A 25,719-nucleotide genomic window follows, 5' to 3' on the forward strand; every position below is an offset into this window, starting at 1 on the left:
AGTCGCCATCTCATCACAGGGCGAAAAGTGGAATAAAAGAGATAATAGGTATAACCCTCCATCCATCCATTTTCTACCGCTTATTCCCTTTCGGGGTCGCGGGGGGCGCTGGCGCCTATCTCAGCTACAATCGGGCGGAAGGCGGGGTACACCCTGGACAAGTCGCCACCTCATCGCAGGGCCAACACAGATAGACAGACAACATTCACACACTAGGGCCAATTTAGTGTTGCCAATCAACCTATCCCCAGGTGCATGTCTTTGGAAGTGGGAGGAAGTCGGAGTACCCGGAGGGAACCCACGCATTCACGGGGAGAACATGCAAACTCCACACAGAAAGATCCCGAGCCTGGATTTGAACCCCGGACTGCAGGACCTTCGTATTGTGAGGCAGACGCACTAACCCCTCTGCCACCGTGAAGCCCAATAGGTGTAACGTTACAGAAAAAAGTTGAAATGTTGAAACTAGGCATGCACAATGTATTTTTTTAAAGCTGTTAGTGAAGTGAATTATATTTATATAGCGCTTTTTCTCTAGTGACTCAAAGCGCTTTACATAGTGAAACCTAATATCTAAGTGTGGGTGGCACTGGGATCAGGTGGGTAAAGTGTCTTGCCCAAGGACACAACGGTAGTGACAAGGATGGCGGAAGCGGGGATCGAACCTGGAACCCTCAAGTTGCTGGCACGGCCACTCTACCAACCGAGCTATGCCGCCCTGTTAGCGATACAGATAACTTTTTGCTTTTCAAGAACTATACTCAATCAATCAATCAATGTTTACTTATATAGCCCTAAATCACTAGTGTCTCAAAGGGCTGCACAAACCACTACGACATCCTCGGTAGCTACCGAACATAAGGGCAAGGAAAACTCACACCCAGTGGGACGTCGGTGACAATAATGACTATGAGAACCTTGGAGAGGAGGAAAGCAATGGATGTCGAGCGGGTCCAACATGATACTGTGAAAGTTCAATCCATAATGGATCCAACACAGTCGCGAGAGTCCAGTCCAAAGCGGATCCAACACAGCAGCTAGAGTCCCGTTCACAGCGGAGCCAGCAGGAAACCATCCCAAGCGGAGGCGGATCAGCAGCGCAGAGATGTCCCCAGCCGATACACAGGCGAGCAGTACATGGCCACCGGATCGGACCGGACCCCCTCCACTCATACCCGATTACTTTATTTGTAGTTATTTATTTGTAGTTATCCGCTTGGGATGGTTTCCTGCTGGCTCCGCTGTGAACGGGACTCTCGCTCCTGTGTTGGATCCGCTTTGGACTGGACTCTCGCGACTGTATTGGATCCATTATGGATTGAACTTTCACAGTATCATGTTAGACCCGCTCGACATCCATTGCTTTCCTCCTCTCCAAGGTTCTCATAGTCATCATTGTCACCGACGTCCCACTGGGTGTGAGTTTTCCTTGCCCTTATGTGGGCCTACCGAGGATGTCGTAGTGGTTTGTGCAGCCCTTTGAGACACTAGTGATTTAGGGCTATATAAGTAAACATTGATTGATTGATTGATAGTTATTAATTGTAAGTTTAGTTATAGTTTTTGCACACCTTTCTTTGAGACTGCTTCTTTAGCAGCAAGATTTTTCTCTCAGGCCAACACGGGGGTGCTAATGCATGCTTGTATTTCCTGTCGTTTAGACCAGTGGTTTTCAACCTTTTTTCAGATAGGCTCCGGCACCCCCCGTGACCCTGAAAGGGACAAGCGGTAGAAAATGAATGCATGGATGGTAATAATAATAATAATAATGAAAATAATAATATAAATACAGTCCAGGCTCTGCGATAATGTGGCGACTTGTCCAGGGTGTACCCCGCCTTCCGCCCGATTGTAGCTGAGACAGGCGCCCGCGACCCCAAAAGGGAATAAGCGGTAGAAAATGGATGGATGAATGGAAATACAGTGTATTATACAGCATTATTCACATGTGAATAATATAAATACAAATATAATATTAAATAAATATAAATATACATTTTATTGACTGAACGGCTGCAAAAAAAAAGAGCTGACGTCCTCAAACATAATGGAAAGAAAACTACACTTAACTGGAGACAAACCGGCTGTCAAAGAGTGGAAGAGAAAGTCCTGTCAGTCTCCTGGAAACCACAACCTTGAGAGCAGCTCTCAGGTCTGATGGATAAAGTGTGCCTTAGATCGGACCAGTGCTCCTCCTCCTCCTCCTCCTTCCTCCCCATTGAGTCTTGCAAACATCAGTGAAGCAGCTTTCAAGATGCGGGTCGGAGCCCCGGCAGCTCCAAGCAAGAATCAGGCTCAACCACAAGCTGTGGTTCCGCTCGCCTGCGTGGAAGAACACGCAAGCTCTGATTTGATTTGTTTAGTAGAAAAGCTTGCGGCTCTCTCTTGATGCGAGTGATGTCTGGGTCCGAACGTTATCTGATACAAGATGAAGAGCCGGAAGGGTTAAAACCCTGCAGGTTGTCAGCAGCACATGGAAACATTTACCGCTGATTTCATTAGATACTTTCAGATTTGATAGCAATAAAATGATACATTGTCAATGGTTTATGTGACATATGTTTTTATAAGCTGCTAATTCACACAATGTTTTCTTAATAGTCATACCAAAGACCGTACGAGTCATACCAAAGACTATAAAAATGGGACCCATTACCTCCCTGCTTGGCACTCAGCATCAAGGGTTGGAATTGGGGTTTAAATCACCACAAATGATTCCCGGGCGTGGCCCCCGCTGCTGCTCACTGCTCCCCTCACCTCCCAGGGGGTGATCAAGGGGATGGGTCCAATGCAGAGGACAAATTTCACCACACCTAGTGTGTGTGTGTGACTATCTTTGGTACTTTAACTTTTAATGAGTCCTTTGTTAGTTTTTATTACTGGATTTTCTCAGTAGGCTACAGTATCATACATTGAACACTTCAAATTTGTATATTTTCCCGAAACAAAAGTTAACCCATTTGGAGGAGAAACACCACACATTTATTTGATGTGAGTAGTCAACAAGTGTAATAATTTACATCTGTGGTCCCTTCCAAGGTTTCTCATTGTATAACATTGGGTTGAGTTTTTCCTTGCCTTGATGTGCCATTTGAACCGAGGATGTTGTTGTGGCTTGTGCAGCCCTTTGAGACACTCGCTATTTAGGGCTATATAAAAAAACCCATTCAGATGAGAAAAAACCACACATGTATTTGATGTGAGTGGTCAACAAGTGTGATGACAACCATAGAATCAGACATTAAACCTTCTGTAACATAGAAAATTACGTGATTATTTATTTTTAGTGCAAAATAAAAAAAGACTCAAAGCATCCCAAGAAACATAACATTTACTTTGTTTAGATACTTTGATAGTGAAGTAAAATATTATACATCTGTGGTCCCTTCCAAGGTTTCTCATTGTATAACATTGGGTTGAGTTGTTCCTTGCCTTGATGTGGCATTTGAACTGAGGATGTTGTTGTGGCTTGTGCAGCCCTTTGAGACACTCGCGATTTAGGGCTATATAAAAAAAAACATTCAGAGGAGAAACACCACACATTTATTTAATGTGAGTGGTCAACAAGTGTGATGACAACCATAGAATCAGACGTTAAATCTTCTGTAACATGGGAAATATGTGATTTTTTTTTTTTTTGTGCAAAATAAAAACAAGACTCAGAGCATCCTAAGAAACATAACATTTACTTTGTTTAGATACTTTGATAGTGAAGTAAAATATTATACATCTGTGGTCCCTTCCAAGGTTTCTCATTGTATAACATTGGTTCGAGTTTTTCCTTGCCCTGATGTGGGATCTGAACCGAGGATGTTGTTGTGGCTTGTGCAGCCCTTTGAGACACTCACGATTTAGGGCTGTATAAAAATATCCATTCAGAGGAGAAACACCACACATTTATTCGATGTGAGTGGTCAACAAGTGTGATGACAACCATAGAATCAGACGTTAAACCTTCTGTAACATAGGAAATTACGTGATTATTTATTTTTAGTGCAAAATAAAGAAAGACTCAGAGCATCCCAAGAAACATAACATTTACTTTGTTGAGATACTTTGATAGTGAAGCACAATCGTTTACATCTGTGGTCCCTTCCAAGGTTTCTCATTGTATAACATTGGGTTGAGTTTTTCCTTGCCCTGATGTGGGATCTGAACCGAGGATGTCGTTGTGGCTTGTGCAGCCCTTTGAGACACTCGCGATTTAGGGTTATATAAAAAAAAACATTCAGAGGAGAAACACCACACATTTATTTAATGTGAGCGGGCAACAAGTGTGATGACAACCATAGAATCAGACGTTAAATCTTCTGTAACATGGGAAATATGTGATTTTTTTTTTTTTTTTGTGCAAAATAAAAAAAAGACTCAGAGCATCCCAAGAAACACAACATTTACTTTGTTTAGATACTTTGATAGTGAAGTAAAATAATTTACATTTCTGGTCCCTTCCAAGGTTTCTCATTGTATAATATTGGGTTGAGTTTTTCCTTGCCCTGATGTGGTATCTGAACCGAGGATGTCGTTGTGGCTTGTGCAGCCCTTTGAGACACTCGCGATTTAGGGCTATATAAAAAAACATTAATTGATTGATTGATTGATTGAAGTAATATTCTTAAAGGTTACTTTGACTTCTGAGAAAGTCATGTTCAAAACTGCTTAAGGTAAGCTATTAGAAATTACCGACATCAGGCCCAAAATTTAATCAATTGTTCTTCATACCATTTTGTAAATTAAAAAGAAAAAAAGTCAAGGAAATCCATAATGTTTTGAGATACGGTAATACCTTACCTTGCAAGCTTAATTGGTTCTGCCACAGAAGTCTTAACTCCAAATACTTGTATCTTAAATCAAATTGAAAGGAATTGAAATCAATTCAATTGGTGCTCAGTCAGCCCCAAAACGTCACAATTGTAACATTTAACATGCCTTTTACAAAGAAAAAACTTGAATATAAGAAATATTGAATGAAAAACAATACAATAGAATGTACCACAAACAACTACAGTAGTTTTATGTACAACATTTACCTTGGAGAGTGGCGTCCATTATAACGTTGCTTTTATGACAACATACGTTGCTCCAAAACCTGTAAGTACCTTTCAGCATTAATGGTGCCTTCACAGATGTGTAAGTTACCCATGCCTTGGGCACTAATACACCCCCATACCATCACAAATGCTGGCCTTTCAACTTTGCGCCTAGAATAATCCGGATGGTTCTTTTCCTCTTTGTTCCGGAGTACACGACGTCCACAATTTCCAAAAACAATTTGAAATGTGGACTTTTCAAACCAGAGAACACTTTTACACTTTGCATCAGTCCATTTTAGATGACTTCGGGCCCAGCGAAGCTGGCGGCGTTTCTGGGTGTTGTTGATAAATGGCTTTCGCTTTGCATAGTTGAGTTTTAACTTCCACTTACAGATGTAGCGACCAACTGAAGTGTTCCTGAGCCCATGTGGTGATATCCTTTACACACTGATGTCGATTTTTGATGCAGTACCGACTGAGGGATCCAAGGTCACGGGTTTTCATTGTTGCGTGCAGTGATTTTTCCAGATTCTCTGAACCTTTTGATGATATTACAGACCTTAGTGAAATCCCTTAATTCCTTGCAATAGCTCATTGAGAAATATTGTTCCTGTCAGGACTTTGACTTGGATTTGTTTTGCTTCTTCGATGCAGAGGGAATTTGGGACAAGCCAGGCGTGAACTCAAGTACATGATTAAATGTATTTGTACTTTATAATACAAAAAGGCAAAACAAAGGATGCGCTCGGTGGTGGATATTAATCTATACTAAACTTCAAACAAAACAGCACAATGGCATGACTATCTACAAATAAACAAAAGATACTATCAACGATACACAACAAACCAAAAACTTGCACAGAGGCATAAATACAAACAAAAACATACTTGGCGTGGAAAAAACCGAATAGCATGGCATGAAGGTAGGAGCAGCATGGGTAGGTGGGCAAGTGGACAAGCAAGTATGCATAAGCAAGCAGTAAGCAAAGTTCCCAGGCAGAGGAACAGAAAACAAATGATTTAAATAGTGACTATGATGATGAGAAACAGGTGTGGGACCGAGGGCAGGGGCGTGACTTGGAGACCAGGTGGAAACTAATGCGTAACTATGGAAATAAACAAAACCAGGAATTGCAAAACGGGAAACAAGAGTCCCAAAACAAAACATAAACATGATCAAACATAAATCTGATTTACAGGCGTGACGGTTCCTAAACTGTTCGACAATTTTCTCACGCATTTGTTCACAAAGTGGTGACCCTCGCCCCATCCTTGTTTGTGAATAACTGAGCATTTCATGGCAGCTGCTTTTTTACCCAATCATGGCACACACCTGTTCCCTATTATCCTGTTCACCTGTAGGATGTTCCAAATAAGTGTTTGATGAGCATCCCTCAACTACCTCAGTCTTTTTTGCCACTTGTGCCAGCTTTTTTTAAACATGTCGCAGGCATCAAATTCCAAATGTGCAAATATTTGCAAAAAATGAAGTTTTCCAGTTCGAGCATTAAATATATTGTCTTTGCAGTCCATTCAATTGAATATAGGTTGAAAAGGATTAGAAAATAATTGTATTCTGTTTTTATTTAACATTCACACAACGTGCCAACTTGACTGGTTTTGGAGTTTGTATAATGGATCAATTATGCTCCATTTTGGGCTTTCTAGGAACACTTAAAATTGAAGGATATTTATTGTTTAATGATAGTGTTTTTATTAAAATTTACTTTGAAAAATGTATTTCACTCTACATTAAGGTAACATATTTTTTAATATGACTATGGTAAACACAACCCCAATATTAGTAATAAATGTTGGTACAAATCCCAACAAAAATTATAATAATGATTAAAAAAAATAAATGCTCTTATATTAGACTAAATCAGGGGTCACCAACGCGGTGCCCGCGGGCACCAGGTAGCCCGTAAGGACCAGATGAGTAGCCCACTGGCCCGTTCTAAAAATAGCTCAAATAGCAGCACTTACCAGTGAACTGCCTCTATTTTTTAAATTTTATTTATTTACTAGCAAGCTGGTCTCGCTTTGCTCGACATTTTTAATTCTAAGAGAGACAAAACTCAAATAGAATTTGAAAATCCAAGAAAATATTTTAAAGACTTGGTCTTCACTTGTTTAAATAAATTCATTTATTTGTTTTACTTTACTTCTTATAACTTTCAGAAAGACAATTTTAGAGAAAAAATACAACCTTAAAAATGATCGTAGGATTTTTAAACACATATACCTTTTTTCCTTTTAAATTCTTTCCTCTTCTTTCCTGACAATTTAAATCAATGTTCAAGTATTTTTTTTTTTACTGTAAAGAATAATAAATAAATCTTAATTTAATTCTTCATTTTTGCTTCTGTTTTTTCGACAAAGACTATTTGTGAAATATTTCCTCAAATGTATGATTAAAATAAAAAAAAATTATTCTGGCAAATCTAGAAAATCTGTAGAATCAAATTTAAATCTTATTTCAAAGTCTTTTGAATTTCTTTTAAAATGTTTGTTCTGGAAAATCTAGAAGAAATAATGATTTGTCTTTGTTAGAAAAATAGCTTAGTCCAATTTGTTATATATTCTAATAAAGTGCAGATTGGATTTTAACCTATTTAAAACATGTCATCAAAATTCTAAAATTAATCTTAATCAAGAAAAATTACTAATGATGTTCCATAAATTCTTTTTAAATTTTTTTCAAAAAGATTTGAATTAGCTAGTTTTTCTCTTAATTTTTTTCAGTTGAATTTTGAATTTTAAAGAGTCAAAATTGAAGTTAAACTATGTTTCAAAATTTAATTTCTATTTTTTTCCTGTTCTCTCCTCTTTTAAACCGTTCAATTAAGTGTTTTTTTCAATATTTATTCTCTAAAAAAAAACCTTCCATAAAACGGAATGACAGACAGAAATACCCATTTTTTTTACATATGTATAGATCTCCTGTCCAAAGGCAAAACCCAGTAACTGAATTTTGGTCAAAACTGAGCTGATAATAATTTTGGAGTTACTAGGTGATATGCTTTAACAAATGTATGCGATATTGTAATTTGTTCCGCAAGTAAGAAGCTTACTTACGGAACAAATTACAATATCGCATACACTAATGCAGGGGTGCCCATTACGTCGATCGCGAGCTACCAGTCGACCGCGGGGGGTGTGTCAGTCGATCTCCAGCCAGGCTTTTAAAAAAAATAGACCTAAAAATTAGTGATCATCAATCTTCACCAAGACGTCACTTAAATGACATTCACGGTACCGGAGGGTCTTGTGAGATGACGCTGGCTGCTGCAAGATCATTATTATTAAAACATGACCGAGAGGAAGGCGAGAAACACTTTTTATTTCAACAGACTCTCGCGCCGTACCTTCCGTCAAAACTCTAAAGGCCGACTGCACATTTCACAATAAAAGCCCTGCTTCATGCTGCCTGCGCTAACTAAATACAGAGTCTCGGAAAACTGGCGTGCACAAGCGATCCCTCAGAAAGCTGGCGTGCACATCACTTGTGCACGCCAGCTTTCTGAGACTCTTATTTTGTTAGCGCAGGCAGCATGAAGCAGGGCTTTTATTGTGAAGATAGGAAATGTGCAGTCGGCCTTTAGAGTTTTGACGGAAGGGACGGCGCGAAAGTCTGTTGAAATAAAAAGTGTTTCTCGCCTTCCTTTCTGTCATTTTTTCATAATAATGAACTGGCAGCAGCCAGCGTCATCTCACAAGACCCTCGGGTGTCGTGAATGTCAATCAAGCAAGCTATGGAATTTGCCGCCAATGTTTTTCTTGTAAAGTGTATGGAAACTGGATGAATTAGATGCCAAAAACCAACCACTTTCATGTGGTATTGTACAGAAAGGACAACTTTTTTTCTCCTCCATTTGAAAATGTGGGCGTTATCATCATTACTGTCTGATTCCAATCAATGCAAGTCATCAGAATCAGGTAATACACCAACTTATATTCTTGTCTTCGTGAAAGAAAGACATCTATATGTGTTACACATGCTTGTATTATCATTAAACACATTTAACTTGTTTACAAAAATGTCTCTTTCATAAATAAATAAATATAAATGATATATGTAAATGAGGTAGATCCCCTCGAGTTGGTCAATTGAAAAGTAGCTCGCCTGCAGAAAAAGTGTGAGCACCCCTGCACTAATGTATGCGATATTGTAATTTGTTCCGTAAGTAAGCAGCTTACTTATAGAACAAATTACAATATCGCATACACTAATGTTAAGCATATCACCTAGTAACTCCAAAATTATTATCAGCTCAGTTTTGACCAAAATTGTGTTACTGGGTTTTTTCTTTGGACGGGAGAGATTTATTTATTAAAGGTAAATTGAGCATATCGGCTATTTCTGGCAATTTATTTAAGTGTGTATCAAACTGGTAGCCCTTCGCATTAATCAGTACCCAAGAAGTAGCTCTTGGTTTCAAAAAGCTTGGTGACCCCTGGACTAAATACTTCCTAATTTTCCTCTTCTTGCCACAATTCCCACTTCACATCCCGCCGTTGTTTTCCCCGTTAACGACCGGCCTCTCGGAAAATGTGACGGCAACAACGTAGACCACAGCCAGTGGGTAGTTGTCGAGCGAGATTGTGCGCCCTTTCTACTGCGAGAAAACACAAACACACGCTCACACGCAAACACGAGTTATTGCACAAAGATACCAGAGGGAGCCAAGAATAAATTGCCTGTCTGTAACTATTTAAATGTAGCATAAGTCCTGATTTACGCCCGTTATTCTGGGATGGCAAACATGCAGTGAATGTTACAGCTCGCAGCAATTTATGGCTGAAACCACTACTAAAATGAATATTTGAGGTGGAAGGATTCTGGCGCGATGTTTGCATAATGTTTAAGTGGCGCAGATGTTGTGTGAGTGTGTGGGCCCCCATGAATGCATACAGTTTGCACTATGCGGAATATTTACGTACACATATCCATACATTTAGGTTTTGTGACCATTTTAAATGGTGTAATTATGCTGCTTCTCCACTTGGCTTCATACCCAAATATGGCGAGGGGGGTGGGGCCAAAACAAAAACAAAAACACCACATTGAACTTATCATTTAGAGCAGGGGTCACCAACCTTTTTGAAACCAAGAGCTACTTCTTTGGGTACTGATTAATGCAAAGGGCTACCAGTTTGATACACACTTAAATAAATTGCCAGAAATAGCCAATTTGCTCAATTTACCTTTAATAAATAAATCTATATATATATATTTATATTTTTAAAAAATGGGTATTTCTGTCTGTCATTGCGTCGTACATTTTTTTTTCCTTTTACGGAAGGTTTTTTGTAGAGAGTAAATGATGAAAAAAACACGAAAAAAAATGAAAATACAATTTTGAAACATAGTTTATTTTCAATTTTGACTCTTTAAAATTCAAAATTCAACCCAAAAAAATGAATAGGAGAATTAGCTAATTCAAATCTTTTTGAAAAAAATTAAAAAATTATTTACGGAACATCATTAGTAATTTTTTCTGATTAAGATTAATTTTAGGATTTTGATGACATGTTTTAAATAGGTTAAAATCCAATCTGCGCTTTGTCAGAATACATAACAAATTGGACCAAGCTATGTTTTTAACAAAGACAAATCATTATTTCTTGTAGATTTTCCAGAACAAAAATTTAAAAATAAATCCGAAAGACTTTGAAATAAGATTTAAATTTGATTCTACAGATTTTCTAGATTTGCCAGAATAATTTTTGAATTTTAATCATAATAAGTTTGAAGAAATATTTCACAAATATTCTTCGTCGAAAAAAACAGAAGCTAAAATGAAGAATTAAATAAAAAATTATTTATTATTCTTTACAATAATAAAAAAATAAATAATTTAACATTGATTTAAATTGTCAGAAAATAAGAGGAAGGAATTTAAAAGGTAAAAAGGTACTGTATATGTGTTTAAAAATCCTATAATCATTTTTAAGGTTGTATTTTTTTCTCTAAAATTGTCTTTCTGAAAGTTACAAGAAGTAAAGTAAAAAAAATTAATGAATTTATTTAAACAAGTGAAGACCAAGTCTTTAAAATATTTTCTTGGATTTTCAAATTCTATTTGAGTTTTGTCTCTCTTAGAATTAAAAATGTCGAGCAAAGCAAGACCAGCTTGCTAGTAAATAAATAAAATGGAAAAAAATAGAGGCAGCTCACTGGTAAGTGCTGCTATTTGACCTATTTTTAGAACAGGCCAGCGGGCGACTCATCTGGTTCTTACGGGCTACCTGGTGCCCGCGGGCACCGTGTTGGTGACCCCTGATTTAGAAGATGACAGGCTAAAAAAAAACAATAAAGATAAATGATGATCTTGTGTATCTACTTATCCACACGTGGCTGCTGGTAAGGAGAACATTTTTATCCAGGGTGAGACTGAGGGCACCTGTAAAAAAAAAAACGGGGTTTCGGGCTTTCATGACATCATGAAGGAAAGACCTCCGCCATCATGGACATGATACCGCTTCTTAAACCGCTCCTAGCTAGATAAGCCCTTTGGCGCTTGCTGCTTAGTGAAAGTAAAACCGCTCTGTTTTTTTGGCATTTTGCCCAAGTGGCCTAGTGGTTAGAGTGTCCGCCCTGAGATCTGGAGGTGGTGAGTTCAAACCCCGGCCGAGTCATACCAAAGACTATAAAATAGGGACCCATTAATTCCCTGCTTGGCACTCAGCATAAAGGCTTGGAATTGGAGGTTAAATCACCAAAAATGATTCCCGGGCGCGGCCACCGCTGCTGCTCACTACTCCCCTCACCTCCCAGGGGGTGGAACAAGGGGATTGGTCAAATGCAGAGTTAAATTTCACCACACCTAGTTTGTTCAAGTTAAAGTACCAATGATTGTCACACACACACTAGGTGGGGCGAAATTATTATCTGCATTTGACCCATCACCCTTGATCACCCCCTGGGAGGTGAGGGGAGCTGTGAGCAGCAGCGGTGGCCGCGCCCGGCAATATTTTTGGGGGGATTTAACCCCCAATTCCAACACTTGATGCTGAGTGCCAAGCATGTACAGTGGGGCAAAAAAGTATTTAGTCAGCCACCAATTGGGCAAGTTTTCCCACTTAAAATGATGACTGAGGTCTGTAATTTTCATCATAGGTACACTTCAACTGTGAGAGACAGAATGTGAAAAAAAAAATCCAGGAATTCACATTGTAGGAATTTTAAAGAATTTATTTGTAAATTATGGTGGAAAATAAGTTTTTGGTCAACCATTCAAAGCTCTCACTGATGGAAGGAGGTTTTGGCTCCAAATCTCACGATACATGGCCCAATTCATTCTTTCCTTAACACGGATCAATCGTCCTGTCCCCTTAGCAGAAAAACAGCCCTACAGCATGATGTTTCCACCCCCATGCTTCACAGTAGGTGTGGTGTTCCTGGGATGCAACTCAGTATTCATCTTCATCCAAACACGACAAGTTGAGTTTACACCAAAAAGTTCTATTTTGGTTTCATCTGACCACATGACATTCTCCCAATCCTCTGCTGTATCATCCATGTGTTCTCTGGCAAACTTCAGACAGGCCTGGACATGCACTGGCTTAAGCAGGGGGACACGTCTGGCACTGCAGGATTTGAGTCCCCGCCGGCGTAGTGTGTTACTGATGGTAACCTTTGTTACTTTGGTCCCAGCTCTCTGCAGGTCATTCACCAGGTCCCTCCGTGTGGTTCTGGGATTTTTGCTCACCGTTCTCATGATCATTTCGACCCCACGGGATGAGATCTTGCGTGGAGCCCCAGATCGAGGGAGATTATCAGTGGTCTTGTATGTCTTCCATTTTCTGATAATTGCTCCCACAGTTGATTTTTTCACACCAAACTGCTTGCCTCTTGTAGATTCACTCTTCCCAGTCTGGTGCAGGTCTAAAATTATTTTCCTGGTGTTTTTCGACAGCTCTCTGGTCTTGGCCATAGTGGAGTTTGGAGTCTGACTGTTTGAGGCTGTGGACAGGTGTCTTTTATAGAGATAACACGTTTAAACAAGTGCCATTAATACAGGTAACGAGTGGAGGACAGAAGAGCTTCTTATAGAAGAAGTTACAGGTCTGTGAGAACCAGAGATCTTCCTTGTTTGAAGTTATTTTCCGCCATAATTTACAAATAAATTCTTTAAAATTCCTACAGTGTGGAATTCCTGGATTTTTTTTCACATTCTGTCTCTCACAGTTGAAGTGTACCTATGATGAAAATTACAGACCTCTGTCATCATTTTAAGTGGGAGAACTTGCACAATCGGTGGCTGACTAAATACTTTTTTGCCCCACTATAGGGAATGAGTCCTGTTTATATAGTCTTTAGTATGACTCGGCCAGGGTTTGAACTCACAACCCTACCGATCTCTGGGCGGACACTCTAACCACTGAGTAGGAAGGTGTGTGTGACAATCATTGGTACTTTAACTTTTACTTTACTTTACTTTACTTATGAGCGGGAGTCGGCAGCACTCGGCTTTCGAGCCACAAGCGGCTCTTTAGCGCCGCCCTTGTGGCTCCCTGGGGCTTTTATCAAAAATGTATGAAAATGGAAAAAGATGATGGAAAAATTTATATTTTTTGTTCTAATATGGTTTCTGTAGGAGGACAAACGTGACACAAACCTTCCTAATTGGTAGGAATTCCACTGTTTACATTAAACATACTTCACTGATGAGAGTATTTGGCAAGCGCCGTTTTGTCCTACTAATTTCAGCGATCCTTGAACGCAATGTAGTTTGTTTGCATGTACAACTTTCCTTGATGCTGCCACAGAAAGACATGTTTTTTCTGTTTTTGTCCATCAAACTTTTTATGCTGTGCGTGAATACACAAAGGTGAGCTTTGTTGATATTATTGTATAGCTCGGTTGGTAGAGTGGCCGTGCCAGCAACTTGAGGGTTGCAGGTTTGATTCCCGCTTCCGCCATCCTAGTCACTGCCGTTGTGTCCTTGGGCAAGACACTTTACCCATCTGCTCCCTGTGCCACCCACACTGGTTTAAATGTAACTTAGATATTGGGTTTCAATTTGTAAAGCGCTATATAAATATAATTCACTTCACTTCACTTCACTTGTGTGGAGTGCTTATCAGACATATTTGGTCACTGCATGACTGAAGGCTAATCAATGCTCTCATCTGTCCGTGACAATATTTGCACAATACATATATTTTTAAAAGTATAACTCTGACAGTAGAAAGAGACCAAAAACAAATGTCCACTGCAGAGGACGTAGGTTCTCAGTAGGTTTTGAGGGTATTGATTTTGGGTTCCACCACTATGGTAAACATGTCAGACAAAAGAGAATATTGGGGTGTTCAAACTTTTTGACTGGGGACCCGCATTGGGCTAGCAAAGTAACCAAAGTGTGTGTATGTTTACGTATTATAATAATATGATAGATAAATAATGTATTGATATGTTTATAAGTGAATATTAAGAGTATGTTTAAGTTCACTTCCTACCTTGTTTACTTCCGTGACCACCTCTTTAAAGCTTTGTGATCAATCAGAAATATCAAGCAGCTAAAAGTCTAACATGGATGCAGAGCTGTGATTGGTCAGCTTTTCTCAAGGAGGGTCACTGAACACAGGTGAGTAGACTTTCTGCTTAAAATGCAAAACTGATTGTATGAACTAAAACAACAGTGAATAAACATTTGCCAGAAAAATAGTGTACTTAATATCTCATTGTGCTCTAAAAATAATAACTGGGTGTGTTGTTTTTCAGCGTATCGTGTTGTTGTTGCATCCAGGAAATGTCACAAAGTACGACACTCTTAACTTTTATTGACAATCCTGTGCTAACAGGTTCAATTACGACACATATCTTCTCTCTCATGCACACAGGTTTTCTTCTCCACACGCAACACTTCTCCTTTTCCGCCAATCATCATTTACTTGCGCTGTGTGTAGAGTGTTTTGCATTTTTCCCATCATTCCTTGCAATGAATGGGTGTAATTTAGATTTTTTTGTATATATTTTTAAAAAAAATTTTATGGTGATGGGACATTTTATGTCTACAAAGGTCAGTCCACAAAGTTCAGTGAGCAGGTTGAGTTATGTGTGACCATGTGTGTTGACTTTTTATGCTGGTTTATTTATTTATTTTTTTCCTGCACCATGACTAGGGAAGGTTGTTTAAACTGGGTCATATAAGTAAATGATATGCTTGTGATGTCTACAATCTACAACTCGCAGTAAAGTTCCTTATTATAATGGGACTAGTATTGTCGCTTTGCTGGCCATGGTTTGTACACCCTTAGTCTACTTCAGTGTTTTCAACCTTTTTTGAGCCAAGGCACATTTTTTGTGTTGAAAAAATCCAGAGGCACACCACCAGCAGAAATCAGTCAAAAACAAAACTCAGTTGTCAGTAAAAAGTCATTGGCGTAATTGTTGGATATGATTTTAAACCATAACCAAGCATGCATGATTATAGCTCTTGTCTCAAAGTAGGTGTAATATTACCACCTGTCACATCACGCCCTGTCTTATTTGGAGTTTTTTTGCTGATTTTCTGCGTGTAGTATTTTAGTTCTTGACTTGCGCTCCTATTTTGGTCGCTTTTTCTCTTTTTGTAGTATTTTCCCGTAGCAGTTTCATGTCTCCCTTTGAGCGATATTTCCCGCATCTACTTTGTTTTAGAAATCTAGAATATTTCAGTTGTTTTTATCCTGGGGACATTGTTGATTGTCATGTCATGTTCAGATGTACATTGTGGACGCCGTCTCTGCTCCACTGTAAGTCTTTGCTGTCGTCCAGCATTCTGTTTTTGTTGACTTTGCAGCCAGTTCAGTTTCAGTTTCATTCTGCTTAGCCTTCCCTAGACCAGTGTTTTTCAACCTTTTTTAAGGCAAGGCACATTTTTGTCATAAAAAAAATCTGGAGGCACACCTCCAGCAGAAAACATTAAAAAATGTACTTTGTGTTAGCAAGCAAGGCTATCTACGTTGTTTCTATCCTTCTTTGCGTGGACATTGTTGATTGTCGTGTCACGTACGGGATGTATTTTGTGGACGCCGTAAGTCTTTGCTGTCGTCCAGCATTCTGTCTCTGTTTACTTTGTAGCCAGTTCAGTTTGACTTTCGTTTTGCATAGCCTTTTCCTTTTGTTCATTTTGGGTTTAAGCATTACATACCTTTTTTACCTTCACACTGCCTCCCACTGCGGTCTGCATATCGGGATTGATTGATTGATTGAGACTTTTATTACTAGATTAAACAGTACAGTACATATTCCGTACAATTGACCACTAAATGGTAACACCTGAATAAGCTTTTCAATTTGTTAAGTCGGGGTCTACGTTCACAACAAACCATCCTTGTCTCACCCGACACATTCCGACTTTTACGAAGCAATGCTGCCACCTACTGACATGGAGTATTACGTCACGTGGTTGCTCTGTCGAGTTTTACACAGCACAGACACTAAGCAATGGCACATTATTGGCAGATTATAATTATCCATCCATCCATTTCCTACCGCTTTTTCCCTTTGGGGTCGCGGGGGGGTGCTGGTGCCTATCTCAGCTACAATCATTGATTTGCAAAAAATATTTTTGGCATAAATTAGGTGAAGTTGCATAATTTCCAACGGCACACCAGACGATATCTCACGGCACACACGGTGGTTGAAAAACACTGCCCTATGCTTCAATACCTTTTCTTATGGGCACTCACCTTTTGTTTATTTTTGGTTTAAGCATTTGACACACATTTACCTGCATGCTGCCTCCCGCTGTTTCCGACATCTACAAAGCCATTAGCTACCGGCTGCCACCTACTGATATGGAAGAGTATTACACGGTTACTCTGCCCAGTTCTAGACAGCATTGACACACAACAACAACACATAATTTGCAGACTATAATTGCTGGTTTGCAAACAATATTTTTAACCCAAACAGGTGTGTGACGGGTTTCCAGCCGTCCTCGTGTGTGGTGCGGTGCCGATCAATGCAAGATGCATGATAGCAGGTTTGACTCTGATTTATTATTTCAATAACCATGTCTTGACAGCCGGTTGCGCCAATTTCTAGCTCGCCGGCTCTTTCTGCTCGTCGCGGCGCACCTTTCGGTGGGTCATCTCGCTCTGGGTGGATCCCGTCGCTCTCGTGGTCGCTGTTGTCCGTTGTTCCTTCTCCTACTTTTGCCACGATTGCTCCTCCCTCTCCCCTTTTATGCTGCAGCAGAAGATGCAGGGATTGAGCACAAGTGTGTGGTGTACGCACCTGACTCTGATGGCTGTAGTGTCGCTCCAGCCGTGCCCCGCCTCTCCGCTCTGCTGCATTTTGGCCAGGACCATCGTTTGCCCTGGCTCGATGTCGGCTCCCCCTCTCCACAAGGTGAAATTAGATCATCTCCCACGGCACACCAGACTGTATCTCACGGCACACTGGTCTACTCCATTTTTTTCAACTGTAGCAGGAAATGTCTTCATGTGGAACTCGATGGTCACGTGACTCCAGACCCCAGACTGACTGGCTCCTCCCTCAGGACTCACCTGCTCAGACTCCACTTTTCTCGCGAGTGAAGCGTCCCATTGTGTCAAAGCAACCGTAAACCAAACCGTTTCCCCGCGCGGACTGACTGCGTTCATGTTTGCGTTCCTCTCCTCCGTGGAGGTCTTTCTCCCAGGCCTGTAATTTGTGTGGTCCGACTCCACGGAGAGATGTCTAATGAGCGCTTAATGGGGCATTGGTGAAAGCATCAATTAAGTTAATTGTAGATCATTGTGTTCATTTTAGTCATTTAGAAAAACCTCAGCTTTCCCAAATGTTGTGACTCGTGTGGGGAGATGACGGAAGAGCGCGAGTAAAGACCGAGCGGCGGTTAGCCTCAAGTGGAGCCCTGGGCGCTGAGACAACCTTCATGTGATTTACTGCCAGCAGCAACGAGGGCCTGGAGCTGATGATTGTTTCTGAGGGGCCCGGTTGTACTTCTTGTTTTCATCCCTGCCTCACATAATATGTAGATGATTACATTTTGGAGGTTCCACGTGGTGACAGCAGCTACTTGTCCCCTCCTGAGTATTGTTTGTTGTTGGTTTGCGGGGGCGACAGTGGTAAAGTTTTTCTACGAGGACTTGGCTGTTAGGACCGGGATGCAAGGAAATAGGAGCTATGGAGAAGTTGCTGAAAAGATGTGGCCCTGCTTCTTGAACTGTGTCGTCTTGCTCTTGGGCAGTCCTTCAGTACGGAGACTAGAAGAAGGCCTTGAATGCGTATCGCAGGGGTAGGGAACCTATGGCTCTAGAGCCAGATGTGGCTCTTTTGATGACTGCATCTGGCTCTCAGATAAATCTTAGCTGGCATTGCTTAACACGATAAGTCAGTGTTTTTCAACCTTTTCTGAGCCAAAACACTTTTTTTTTCATTGAAAAAATTCTGAGGCGCACCACCAGCAGAAAACATTAAAAAAATAAAACTTAGTAGCCGATATTGACCCCAAAAATTTTTTTTCTCGCAATACGTAGCTCTTGTCTCTATGTAGGTGTACTGTCAAGCCGTAACTTGAGTTTTTTCGGTGTTTTCCTGTGTGACTTGCGCTCCTATTTTGGTGGCTTTTCTTCTTTTGTTGGTATTCTCCTGTAGCAGTTTCATGTCCTCCTTGAATGCTGTTCATCGCACCTGCTTTGTTTTTACAATCAAGACTATTTAAGTTGTGCGGACGCACTCCTTCTTTGTGTGGACATTGTTGATTGTCATGCCATGTACGGATGTACTTTGTGGACGCCGTCTGCTGTCGTCCAGCATTCTGTTCTTGTTTACTTTGCAGCCAGTTTAGTTTTAGTTTTCTTTAGCTTCAATGCCTTTTCTTAGCGGCACTTGCCTTTTGTTTATTTTTAGCTTAAGTGTTGGATACCTTTTTACCTACATGCTGCCTCCTGCATATTGTGATCACGACATACCATGTTCCCGACATCTACAAAAGCAATTACGTACCTGCTGCCACCTACTGATATGGAAGAGTAATACACGCTTACTCTCCCGAGCTCTAGACAGCACAGACACTCAATAACAGCACATTTTTGAATTATAGTTACAGGTTTGCAAAAAATATTATCAACCCAATTAGGTGAAATTACATAATCTCTCCCACGACACACCAGACTGTATCTCACGGCTCACTATAGTGTGCCGTGGCACAGTGGTTGAAAAACACAGCGATAAGTGATGAATAATTCCGCTGGTAATCACAGTGTTAAAAATAACGTTCAAAATGCAAAACATTCTCATGCATTTTAATCCATCCATCCGTTTTCTACCGTTCCTGTTCAAGAAGTCGCATTAATGGTAAGAAATATTTTATTCATTAGCTTCAGAATAACAATGTTATTGAAAAGAAGAAGATACTTATTATAGTCTTAAAATGTTGGTCTTACTTAAAAATGCACACATTTATTTGTATTCAGTGTTAAAACTTATTATATGGCTCTCTTGGAAATATATTTTATAATATTTTGCTTTCATGGCTCTCTCAGCCAAAAAGGTTCCCGACCCCTGGTGTATCGGGTTATACTTGTCAAGCGCTTTTCTACCTTCAGGGTATTCAAAGCACTTTGACACTTATTCCGCATTCACGGGTGAATGGGTGAATGTGTGTCTTGCTCAAGGATGGGACAGATGTGGCTAGGGTAGTAGAAGCTGGGGATCGAACCAGGAACCCTCAGGTTGTTGGCACGGCCACTCTTCCAACTACGCCACGCCATTCTTGTTCTCATACTAACTATGTTAGTTATTTTATTTATTTCTAACAATCTTTTAGTCGCTGCCCCTTTAAATTTCCCTCTCGTAGGCTCCAACCACTGGCGTGGCTCAGATGGTAGAGCCGCCGCGCCAGCAACTTAAGATTTTATTTTTTATTTTTTTATTATTATTTTGTAAAATCTGTCCTTTATAATCCATTTTCTACCGCTTGTTACTCTCGTGGGTTTCCTAGCTGCTCAGGCTAATCATCCATCCATCCATCCATTTTTTACCGCTTGTCCCTTTCACGGTCGCTGGAGCCTATCTTATTATATTTATTATTATTATATTATATATATATATATATATATATATATATATATATATATATATATATATATATATATATTAATACATACATTTTTGAACCCAATGAGGCCCCCGAGTCAAAAATATATGGGCAACACCGTGGGTGGGGGTTGGGGGCATGTGCCTCACAATACGAAGGTCCTGAGTAGTCCTGGGTTCAATTCCGGGCTCGGGATCTTTCTGAGTGGAGTTTGCATGTTCTCCCGGTGACTGCGTGGGTTCCCTCCGGGTATTCCAGCTTCCTCCCACCGCCAAATATATATATATATATATATATATATATATATATATATATATATGAAGTCCCGAGTCAAAAAGTTTGGGGAGCCCTGGTCTATATATAAATCTAATCCATTCATTATTTCTCCCAATTGTTTGGAGGTGTCAATTATATGATTATATTTGGAAGGGTCCCTCAAATTGCTAACAACATTTCATAGTTCTGGACCTAAAAATGATGCCTACAGATAAAATTATCCCCATTTTCAAACTCCAAAATGTGTGCGGACCTGCGTCAGGCTGCTGATGTTACATACAGAAGACTGGAAGCAAATTGATATTGAGATAAGATACAAAAAGCCAAATACTATGTTCTAAACAGCGTGTGCAAACTATAAAATTACACTAAAAGTGCACTATTAGTGGGCGAGTTGTGTGTGATCATTAAGACTGCGTGTACAATTGATAACAAGTGCAAAAGTGGTTTAAATTAGGTTTGTGCATGTAGGACCCGCAGTATGCGCCCATGGAAACACTCATTTCCCTCCGCATTCATGGTATTGTGCCCTCCAATTTGTGGTGTTTTGCAATGCTAAACAAGCAGCACACACAAACAATATGTAACACATTTTCTGCAATATAGAATCACAATCTATTGACAACAAGAACTATTTGTGTGCTCTGCCTGGAGGCGGTGGACCATCACAACACTGCTGCGCATTCATGTGTCTTAAATGAGCTAAATAATAATTGCAAGAAGTTTTTCATACAATAGATATATTTTATGTAAATATATTTCCTAATAAAGAAACACCATTAAAAAACAAAGCTAGCAAAAACCAAACTGCGTCAGTTCGAGTCATTTTAATCAGCCAGTCATCCAGCAGACATTACAATTATAAAACCATATTGGTGGAGAGACAATATGTCAATTACGTTTTATGTCTGACAAAGGATTTTCTGTCACATCCATCCATCCATCCATCATCTTCCGCTTATCCGAGGTCGGGTCGCGGGGGCAACAGCCTAAGTAGGGAAACCCAGACTTCCCTCTCCCCAGCCACTTCGTCTAGCTCTTCCCGGGGGATCCCGAGGCGTTCCCAGGCCAGCCGGGAGACATAGTCTTCCCAACGTGTCCTGGGTCTTCCCCGTGGCCTCCTACCGGTCGGACGTGCCCTAAACACCTCCCTAGGGAGGCGTTCGGGTGGCATCCTGACCAGATGCCCGAACCACCTCATCTGGCTCCTCTCGATGTGAAGGAGCAGCGGCTTTACTTTGAGTTCCTCCCGGATGACAGAGCTTCTCACCCTATCTCTAAGGGAGAGTCCCGCCACACGGCGGAGGAAACTCATTTCGGCCGCTCGTACCCGTGATCTTATCCTTTCGGTCATGACCCAAAGCTCATGACCATAGGTGAGGATGGGAACGTAGATCGACCGGTAAATTGAGAGCTTTGCCTTCCGGCTCAGCTCCTTCTTCACCACAACGGATCGGTACAACGTCCGCATTACTGAAGACGCCGCACCGATCCGCCTGTCGATCTCACGATCCACTCTTCCCCCACTCGTGAACAAGACTCCTAGGTACTTGAACTCCTCCACTTGGGGCAGGGTCTCCTCCCCAACCCGGAGATGGCATTCCACCCTTTTCCGGGCGAGAACCATGGACTCGGACTTGGAGGTGCTGATTCTGTCACAGCTGTGTGCGTAACTGTGCCTGTTTGCACATAGATTTTAGATATGCGAAAACACCTAAAATAGCGCCCGCAGAACAGTTTTAGTCTTAATGAATCAATCAATCAATCAATGTTTACTTATATAGCCCTAAATCACTAGTGTCTCAAAGGGCTGCACAAACCACTACGACATCCTCGGTAGGCCCACATAAGGGCAAAGAAAACTCACACCCAGTGGGACATCGGTGACAATAATGACCCAGTGGGACGTCGGTGACAATGATGACTATGAGAACCTTGGAGAGGAGGAAAGCAATGGATGTCGAGCGGGTCTAACATGATACTGTGAAAGTTCAATCCACAATGGATCCAACACAGTCGCGAGAGTCCAGTCCAAAGCGGATCCAACACAGCAGCGAGAGTCCCGTTCATAGCGGAGCCAGCAGGAAACCATCCCAAGCGGATGCGGATCAGCAGCGCAGAGATGTCCCCAGCCGATACACAGGCAAGCAGTACATGGCCACCGGATCGGACCGGACCCCCTCCACAAGGGAGAGTGGGACATAGAAGAAAAAGAAAAGAAACGGCAGATCAACTGGTCTAAAAAGGGAGTCTATTTAAAGGCTAGAGTATACAAATGAGTTTTAAGGTAAGACTTAAATGCTTCTACTGAGGTAGCATCTCGAACTGTTACCGGGAGGGCATTCCAGAGTACTGGAGCCCGAACGGAAAACGCTCTATAGCCCGCAGACTTTTTTTGGGCTTTGGGAATCACTAACATGGCTGAATGATTACTGTATATTTGCATTTTCTCCTCCCATTATTGAGGGTGTTCTGATAATCAGCATATAGTGAGTAAATAAATAAGTAAGTAGGTAAGTAGGTCAATTTTATTTATAAAGCCCTTTTCACAGATAAAATTAGAAAGCTCTGTAGTAAAACCACAGTTCTATTTAAAAATAACAGGGGCAAAAAATACAAAGTAGATTAATAATTATACTTAAAAGGTGCATTAACTAAAAGCTTTACTAAAAAGAGAAGTTTTTAAATGTTTTTTAAAAGTTTCAACACTGTCAACATCACAGAGGGACTGGCGCAAATTGTTCCAGAGTCTGGGAGCTATAGCCTGGAATGCCAGGTCTCCACAGGTTTTAAAACAAGTTTTTGGGCTCTTTAAAAGACCCTGGCCTAAAGACCAGAGGCTGCGCCCTGAGGAGTAGGGCCATGGCAAATCAGTGATGTACTGAGGGGCCCCACCATGCAACGCACGGAATGTCAGGACTAAAATCTTAAACTCAATGCGGAATTTAACTAGAAGCCAATGAAGACTGGCTACAACGGGGGTGATTTGGGCTGTTCTGGGTGCACCGGTCAAAAGTCTGACCGCATTTTGTTCAGTCTGAAATCTCTTTAGCGTTGACTTGTTGAAAAGAGTGAAAAAAGAATTGCAATAGTCAACGCTTGACGAAATGAACGTGTGAATGATCAATTCGAGATCCAATTTTGCCAACAAATTTCTCACTTTAGAAATATTTCTGAGATGATAAAAATATTTTTGGTCTGTTGACGACAGTGACATGGACTGATGGTACACAACCCCAAGGTTTCTGAGGCTGCTTTTAACAGATGCACCCAGAGCACCAAGGGAGTTCTTGATCAGGGGGATCGTTTCATCGGGAGCAGTTATCGGACTTTCCGTTTTGTTTGAATTTATCTTGAGGAAATTTGAGGACAACCAGTTTTTAATAGAGGATAAACAATGCAAGAACTCAGATAAAATGTGAAACTCTGAATCATTAAAGGAGCATAACAGTTAAATATCATCTGCATTGAAATGATAACATTTTTTTAAAACAACTGATAAACCTTCCAAGCGACCTCAGTGTTAATTTTGACAGCAAAATTTGATTAAGTTTTAGTCATAGTCTTTTGACTAAAATGTAATTTAGTTTTAGTCCTAATTTAGTTATTTAAATTGTTTTAGTTTTAGTTGACGAAATATCATAAAATTATAGTCGACGAAAACTACAGTAGATTTAGTCGACTAAAGGGTAATATGTAAACTTTCCCTTCAATTTCTGAAAGTCAAAGCAAAACAGCGGAAAAATCACCGATACAAGTCGTATTTTGATGAAAATCATGTCTCAAATTTAGTATTTCACGAGTAAGCCGTTGAATAAACGGGATAACGTCCAGTGAGTTGTATGTTGTGGAAAATGCTTACCTGTGTGTGGATTTCGGGGTGATTCGACTGTAAATGTCCAAGTTTGTTGCGTTTTTCTCCGTAATTCTCGCGCTGTATTTCTTACACCGCGTCTTGTTATCTTTGACGTCAAATAGAAAATTTCCCCATATGTCCTCTCTCCTCTTCCTCCCCGGCGTTGACATGTTGTCTTTTGCAGCGCATTCCCGGGTCAGTCTCAAACGCAAACTACGTTTACGTAACTTCCTTACCATGTCGCTCTGAATGGTTCTCTTCCCAACTTCTCCCGCCTCTTCCTAACGAAATGAGTTCTGATTGGATCTCGTCCCTGGCAAACATTTTCGTCTCGTTTTTATTCGTTGGCGAATATGTCAATACAGTACGCTCGTCATCGTCTTAGTGCACGTAAATTATTTTTTATTTAGTTATTGTCTCGTTTTAGTCAATAAAAAAAAGTTGTTGACAATAACAGTGACGAAACAAAATTAACACTGGATACAACAAAAATTAAAGCTGCAAGCAGCGATGGACGGGACCGACTTTTGCTGGTGTTTCCTGCCTCTACCCATTCAACATATCTTTACCTTCACGTTACCTACCTTCCCTGCATCCTGGGGTCACACAGGTGCTTCTTTCTGTCACCCATAATGTTTGCAAAAAGGTGACGGGTTTTTACAAAACTTTTGTTTTGAAGGGGTTAATTGCCAACTTCCTGTTGATTTTTGCTGAAGGATGTCGATTATGGCTTCACGGTGGCAGAGGGGTTATTGCGTCTGCCTCACAATACGAAGGTCCTGCAGTCCTGGGTTCAAATCCAGGCTCGGGATCTTTCTGTGTGGAGTTTGCATGTTCTCCCCGTGACTGCGTGGGTTCCCTCCGGGTACTCCGGCTTCCTCCCACCTCCAAAGACATGCACCTGGGGATAGGTTGATTGCCAACACTAAATTGGCCCTAGTGTGTGAATGTAAGTGTGAATGTTGTCTGTCTATCTGTGTTGGCCCTGCGATGAGGTGGCGACTTGTCCAGGGTGTACCCCGCCTTCTGCCCAATTGTAGCTGAGATAGGCGCCAGCGCCCCCCGCGACCCCAAAAAGGGAATAAGCGGTAGGAAATGGATGGATGGATGGATGTCGATTATTAAAATGTAGGTCTAAGTGAGACCTACATAGAGGTTTTTGTTTCATGTCTCTCCCACATTCCTACTGGAAGTTACAAGTGTTTTGTCTGAGTTTTCTTCCTAGGAGCAGTTTTGTCTGTGTTTTATTCCTAGGGAGCGCTAGAACGCAATTTAGAGTTTTGGGGTTTGTTTTTGTTTTTTTATTAGATTGCAATTTTCGCCAGTCCTGATGTGTGTGTCCAGTTTGAGTTTTGAAGCATTTTTAAGGGGGTCAAATTACAGCTCAAAGAGGAAAAAATGATGGAAAAGTTTGTTTTGAAGGGGTTTTTGTGAAGTGAATTATATTTATATAGCACTTTTTCTCAAGTGACTCAAAGCGCTTTACATAGTGACACCCAACATCTAAGTTACATTT

Source organism: Nerophis ophidion, linkage group LG09 (assembly GCF_033978795.1).
Source record: "Nerophis ophidion isolate RoL-2023_Sa linkage group LG09, RoL_Noph_v1.0, whole genome shotgun sequence".
Lineage (NCBI taxonomy): Eukaryota > Metazoa > Chordata > Actinopteri > Syngnathiformes > Syngnathidae > Nerophis > Nerophis ophidion.